Raw genomic sequence first — 7,758 nt, forward strand, 5'->3', positions numbered from 1 at the left:
TAATTGTATCATAAGATTTCCGGGTGAATTTGAAACACATTTCAGGTTTTTAGATCATGCTCTAAACTTTAGCACAGAAATCAATGAGTAAAAACTGACTGAAACTAGGTGTCCCCGCGAGCTTCGCTTCGCATTATAAAATGTTTTCCCGTGAAGGTAGTTCTCCCGGCTTCGTGCTTTTTTTAGTCCCCTTCCCCTTTCCCGTCGCTGTCGCCGTCCCCCGTAGCCCCCCTTTTAAATTGTAATAAAGTTCAAAATGACTTTAATTTTGGTGGGAAAAATAAAAGGGCTTTCGATTATTTGAATTTTGGTCCCCGTCAAAACCAACGTCGGATTTTAACGAACATTTTTTTTGTGATATTTGTCCAAGCGTTTTTGAGTTTTGCGTTTACCATTACCTACCCTTTTCCCCTTCCAGAAACTGCTGTTTTTAGCGTTAAAGCTAGGTAGGTACTAAAAACTTTAATTAGCATGAAGAGTGCGTGAAACGTGGCAGTTTTGGGAAAAATGCTTTCAATCGGAAGTAAGTAAGTATGTAATTTCTGTTCCTGTTTGTGTACAAATGAAGAATAATCTACATATTTATCGATCTATGTTTTTTTTCAATGGGCTGCGCTAGTTGGACTCGGCAAGTCGGCATTAATCCGATGATGTAGATACTACATTTTCATACTAGCGTATTATAGGACTTAGGAGCCAGCATACCGCTATCGTGAAAAGCCCACAAAATAATGTAAAATAATAACTAAAAATAGGTAAAAAATTATGTGTCGTGGTCGCGAGAGCTCCGATAGCGCGGTGGTTATCAACTCGTTATCAGCTTCCCGAGCAGCTGCTGTTTGCTGATCCGTCTCGCTCCAGGTTAGCTTAGGATAGTTGGTGGTTGTCGGTATTTTATGTACACCTGCCTATTTTTGGTGATGGTGATGAATTGAATATTACTTATTATCATTATTAAATTCTTTAAAAGCATTTCCAGCAGCAATGCGAGCCGCTGTCAGGCATGAAACTTCATACAAAAGTGCCCCGGCCAGACACAGTGTAGCGTGAATCATCCTTTATTCTTAGGTGTCAAAATATTTGCGGTGTAACCCGCGTGCTAACCTTATCGCTAATAGCGATTTGAGCAATCTTACACAAATAATTAATAATTACATAAACCTCCAAAACTGCGGTTTTGGTCGTAAGTACCTGATTCCAACTCAGTCGGGTATCTTAATAAAATTAATATATTATATTATACTGTACTCAAATTCTTAAACAAATAAATGATTTTACTTACTTTACTTTACTATGTAGCCTAGGTTTATTGTATGTAGGTAAGGTCGAGCGAGAACAAAATTACCTATGTCTGTTGGTCCAGAAATATTTGTACAAAACAAATCGACGGCTTTTATATAATTTTTCGTGTTTTTTTCGCTTTAAGCCACAATCACTAAACTTATCATGTCGGTAACACACTATATTGCACTAGAGTTTTTCACCGTGGTAAAAACCGTGGTGGTTTTGTACCGTCAGATTATTGTCAGTTGCTGACAAAGAAGTAATAAACTAACGTTAGTTGCTGATGAGTAAATAGGTGCCTATAATAGAAGTAGAAAACTTTCATGGTGCCTATATATGTTATTTCGTTTTAATTTCGCGATAGGGCCCCTGCAGTTGACATGTATACTATATGTATACTTGGACAGGCCACTTTGAACACAAAATATTCCTACTATTAAAATACATAATATTAATAACATGTCGCCAAGAAACCTAGTTCTTATCTAGATCACAGACACGCCCTAATAATCCAGCAGGTAATCAAATTGCAATCACTTCGTCTGGCTAGATCTGAGTTTTACGAAATAAATTAGTAGCACGGTAAATGGTAGAAAATTGTAGGTGTAGGTACGTGGCGTGATTAGGCACTTATTCATACAATGCTACTAGGCGGCGTCGTTGGGTGACTAGCTGCATACAGTAGGGTTGGCAATTCCAATATCATAATTAATAATAGGTAAATAAAATAAGTATGCACATGCTTTTCGATTACGATGTTAACATCGTTTAAGCACACTGTCGATCAAGTCAAGTTCAAATAAACAGTTAACATATTTCAATAGTTATATCCATTATCCATCGCGAAGCTTCACTCTTAATTTTTTTGTATGAAATAGAAAAGGCTCTAAATTCATTGCCTATAAATTAAAGTGTCAAAAACAAGGCTTCGGTCGGCCCCGGCCCTGGCTCCTGTCCAGCGCAGTCCGTGTGCTTGTAAATAGTTGTCTACATTCTTTTTCAATTGAATGTTTTTTTAAGTTTACATTACATACTTTCGATAACCACCATTCAAAGGTTGGCTGGTAGAAATTGCTTTTTAGCAATAAGTCCGCCTTTGTGCGCAAATTATAAGCTATGTTTTTTAAAATGCTTCTGTGTAAAAATTGTTTTTTGTGTGCAATAAAGTGTATATAAATAAATAAATAAGTACAATGCAACGATATTTCGTAAAAAATAACTTTATTTGTTTAAGTACCTAAGTACTTACCTTAGGATTTCTAAATGTTTTATAGACAACCCTAGTCTTAAATAACACGGCAATCCACAATCACAAGTTGCTACTGCAGCCCGCGCAATGCTGACGAGTACCGCCCGGGGCTACTCCCTAGTTGCCAGGGTTGCTGCTGTGGCTCATTATCATTTACCATTATAATAAACTACTAGAAGGTTAGGTGAGGCAAGAGTCTACAACTCTCAAGTAACACCCGTATGTTTTCATGAAGATTTTCGACGATATCTCGATTTTTACGGATATATTATGTGATCACGCACGCTGGCCTAGTGCGGGTTCGTGGATCCCAATACAAGCAAGCTGGTGCTAAGAGAGTTGTCGGGTAAGTGGAAAACCGGACTGTTAGATGTTTTCATGCTGCCCGAAGGCCTCTGATTAGGCTAAACGACTACTACTACTGCCGAAACAGAAACCGAGACCCACGGCTTAACGTGCCGTCCAAAGCACGGAAGCGTCCAGAAAACCACCACTTGAGATCGGTCGCCCATCCAATGGCTGACCGTGTCATGTGTTGCTTAACCTCAGTGATCCAGTAAAGCCCCATCCACATCCACACGCTTGCTGTTTGTCACAAACACAGCAAACAGCAAACAAAGTCCCAAACACCAACCACAATCACCGAACACAAACAGCCATCCACATGCTCGGCGAACGCTCATAACATTCCGAACCGGCAAACACGGCGGACGACGAGCTATTACTTTCGGGTTGACATATTTTTATTATATAAATTAAAGCAAGAGAAAGAAAAAAGGAAAATAAGAAGAAAGCAAAGACGATGGTGGGATAATAATTATAATTAAAAAAAAAAACTGACTTCTTCTTTTTAATTATTATTTTATTTTATAGTTTTTAGTTTATTTGCAATAATTTTTAATCAAAAGTAAGATGCAAATGACACCAAAAAGTCCTACTAATCAATACGAATCATTCAAGCCTAAACACGAGGTAGTTGCTATATACCGTTGAGGAGTTCCCTTGACTGTCTTCCGTTTCCATCATCAGATCAGCTCAAGGTCACCATCATATTTTTTTGTTACAAGAACTATATTTATGTTTTTAATTTCATTAGAATCGGTTAATATGTGTCCAAAATGGAAATTCATACCCTGCTTTTACCCCTTTACCCACCCTTAGGGGTGAGATAAAATTCTGAAAAAAAAATGGGACCACCTGGGAGCTCAACCCAATACAAAAAAAAAGAATTTTCAAAATCGGTTCATAAACGGCGGAGTAATCGGTGAACATACATAAAAAAAAATGCGCGCCAACGAAAAAGTGTAGCAAGTTGATACGTCCGACTCCCGCAATGCTAGCGCGCATACTGATCGCTGCCAGACTAGCGATGCGCGATTATAAATGATACTACATTAATTATTCGATTATTACAATCATTCGATTATTCGATTATCATTTTAGAGTATTACTAATCATTTACCACTACTTTTGTATCGCTACTTATTCGTCGCTACTTTTTCATTTACTATTTATTCATCGCTACTTTTGCATTTACTTTTACCACTACTTTTGTATCGCTATTTTTCATTTACTACTTATTCATCGCTACTTTTGCATTTACTAATCATTTACCACTACTTTTGTATCGCTACTTCGAATAATGAGTTATTTTTCAAATTTGCGCGGGACGCTAATTCATATTTTTTTACTCAGGTGATAGAGATGGGGTGTGTGGTTTAAAAAAACCATTGTTTTTTTTAAAGAAAACCAATAACATTGGTATATATTGGAATCTACTTTTTAAACATATACAGTGTGGAACTTTATCAGTGAACTTCCCGCAGGCAGGTGACTAACCGAAATACCAAGCAACTTTCATTATGGGACCAACTCTGGCAAAAAAAATCCAGCTGTTCCATAGTAAAGTTAAATACCTACTAAACCAAAATGTATGGAACATTGAAAGTTGCTTAGTTTGTCGGGTAGAGTCACCTGCCTTCGGGAAGTTTACTGATAAAGTTCCACCCTGTAGGTAACTTTATTCATAAATCTTTACATTAGTAAATCTAAAAATATTGCAGGGCCCATTTAACTATACTTAAACATTATGCATTGATTTATTGCTTCGACACACACATAACTATAAATTCCAGATTATTAAGACCCTCTTTTTAACCGACAAAAAAGGAGGAGGTTCTCAATTCGTCTGTATGTATGTTTTTTTTTATGTATGTTCATCGATTACTCAGCCAATAAAATCTTTTTTTGATGTATTGGGTTGAGCTCAGGGGTGGTCCCATTTTGTTTCAGAATTTTATTCCACCCCCAAGGGTGGGTAAAAGGGTAAAAACAGGGGTATACATTTCCATTTTGGCCACTTATCAACCGATTCTTATGAAATTTATAACGTAAATATTGTTATTATAACAAAAAGATATGATGGTGACCTTGAGCTGATCTGATGATGGAAACGGAAGGCAGTCAAGGGAACTCCTCAACGGTATATAGCAACTACCTCGTGTTTGGGCTTGAATGATAAGTATTAACGAGTAGGACATATTGGTATCATTTGCATCTTACTTTTGATTGATAATTATTGCAAATAAACTTCTTCTTCTTGAAGAAGAAGCAAATAAACTAAAAATAATAAAATAAAATAATAATTTAAAAAAAATAAAATCCTACTTCAAAAAACCACTTAAAACGTAAGAAATAATTTAAGGTTTAGATCAATCCTAGGTCACAGTATAAATATATCTAAGTAGGTACTGTTCTTTTTTGAAGTTGGTGCCATATTTCTTCAGATTAACTACTTTGTCACCGCACCAATATCAAAAAAGAACAGTACCTGCTTAGGTATATTTATACTGTGACCTAGGATTGGTCTAAACCTTAAATTATTTCTTACGTTTTAGTGGTTTTTTGAAGTCGGTTTTTAATTTTTTTTAATTATTTACATGTAACATCATTGATTCAGTATACTGTGCCAAATTATGGTAGGAAAGTTGTTTTTAGGAATAGATGAATGAACTAACTAAGTACTTACCGGTATAAACCCTGCTTATTTTGACATTTTGTAAATAGTCCGATTAAAAAAACTAAATCAATTGAAACTACCTATTAATTTTATTTTATTATATTATAAGTAGGTACTTACATAGGTATATTATATTTATAAAGAAAAAAACTAGGTAATTAATATATAATATAACACTGCTAAAAAAATCCCTTAGGTACCTAGGTACTTTCACAGATTTATAATGGTTTATAAACCAAACTAGTTGTTATTCGATATTCCCACCCCTAGTAGTGTCCGTTAGACACCCCGTCTTAGCGGCGCCCTGGTAGATGGCGCCATAGCTGACCGTCGCCGGCGCGTCTGTTTTCAACTCGCCGCGCCCGCGCCCCTTTCATACGTCTTACTCATCATTACATTGTTGCAAATAATCGAATCGGTCATCCACCGCTACTTTTGCATTTACGAATACAAGTAGCGGTCAAGTTAGAATCGATAATCGAAGTAGCGGTGCTTATTCGATTATTGCAATAAGTATATCGCTACTTTGATATTCGATTATGGAGAGTAGCGGTAGTGGTGTATTCGATTATTGATATAAGTGATAATCGCGCATCGCTATGCCAGACGTGTGGATACGTAGCGAACTGTTTGCCGAACATCCTTTGATCTGGCAAGAAAAACCGACACCGATGCCGAACACTGGCGAACACAAACACAAACAGGCAAACAACGACAAACACCCATCCACACGTCAGTGTTTGCTGTTTGCTGTTTGCTGTTTGCCATTGTTCGCCGAGCGTGTGGATGGGGTATAACGATTACTGAAGCTAGCTCAACAACGAACTTCAGCTTGACTACGGACGCTTCGAATAATGTCAAGCATTTGCGTTTTTACCACAATAACTAGACGTTAAACAGAAGTTTAGCGCTGTTGACTCGCACATCTAAGCTGCCAAATACCGTGTTAAGCACCCATTAAACCAGGTTTAAACTTATATGGCACAACAGTAGTGTATCTTATAATCAAACAGCTTATAACCGGCTGAATCTGTTTCGGTGTGCATCAGCATACTTGAATCAAGTTGTTTATACTTTTTGCATTCAACGAAGTATTTTCATAGCGGCGTGTAATTATTTAGCCGCCATGGCCAAACCGAGATAAGTCCATAATCATAAATATCCGCGTTAATCGGACTCTTTACGCATACGAGGCCTCCTTTCTGCCGTCAAATATGGCGACTGGGCCCAAAGTTAAAATTCTCATTTGCCCAAAAATGCCTGCATAGTGATATAATGGCGACATTTAATCGGAAATCCTTGGAAATTTACTTCTTTTACTTCAGGTCTGTGTTGCAATTTGTAAGAGGCAGCGTTGTTTGTAGCCCCAATAAGTAAGATGTACAAGAAGAAAGTTGTGAAAAATAACATAAGAAATAAAAACATGTTATGATTATTTTAGATTTGCCAGTATTTTTCTTGGTGGTCGGCGGGGTAATTTTGACAATACATAGTTGACTATCAAGATCGCTGTCAAATCTTGTTGAGCCATATTATTGCAGATTGCATGTCAAATTCCTCAAAGTGGTACCGTCTCGTCTACCGTCCGTCCGTCCCGTATGATGGTATTATTCAAAAGCGGTGCAGTTGAAATATATGTGAAATTCTGGTAAGCTATGAGCGGCAGAGCATACCTACCTATATTTATGAATGAGACACCAACTTTATGCAGTCTTTGGAACCAACTTTGATTAGTCCACTCCGATTATATTGGATCTTGGAAGCATGCGACAGTAGATAGATACGATCATCAGTCGGTCGCAAAATGTATGTTTCGGAAAAATCTACTGCATTCATCGTACCCTTTATGATAAGAACCAATGCAACAGCATGATGATAAACTTCTCAAAACCCAAAACTTAATGAGGAACACGACGAGATCTATCGAAAATACTTATCTAGAATTTGATTTTAAGAGGAATAAGGTTATAATTATTTACGTAGAATGTATGATACTTACAGCTCACAAGTTATAGAGTGAGGCTTACGTTTCGATAAATTATCCACACCTTTTGGCTCTACAAACCTTCAACTCTATCCCTGCAGCCTACCTCTTTCGCCCAAGCACCTGGACCACGTCGCGTAAGTGGCAATTCATTTTTTTTCCCTCCGTCCGCGGTCGTGGGTTCCGCGAAGCGCAAACAGGTCCGGCTGGCGGCGGCGGCGG

The sequence above is a fragment of the Plutella xylostella genome, chromosome 10 (genome assembly GCF_932276165.1).
Source record: "Plutella xylostella chromosome 10, ilPluXylo3.1, whole genome shotgun sequence".
NCBI lineage: Eukaryota > Metazoa > Arthropoda > Insecta > Lepidoptera > Plutellidae > Plutella > Plutella xylostella.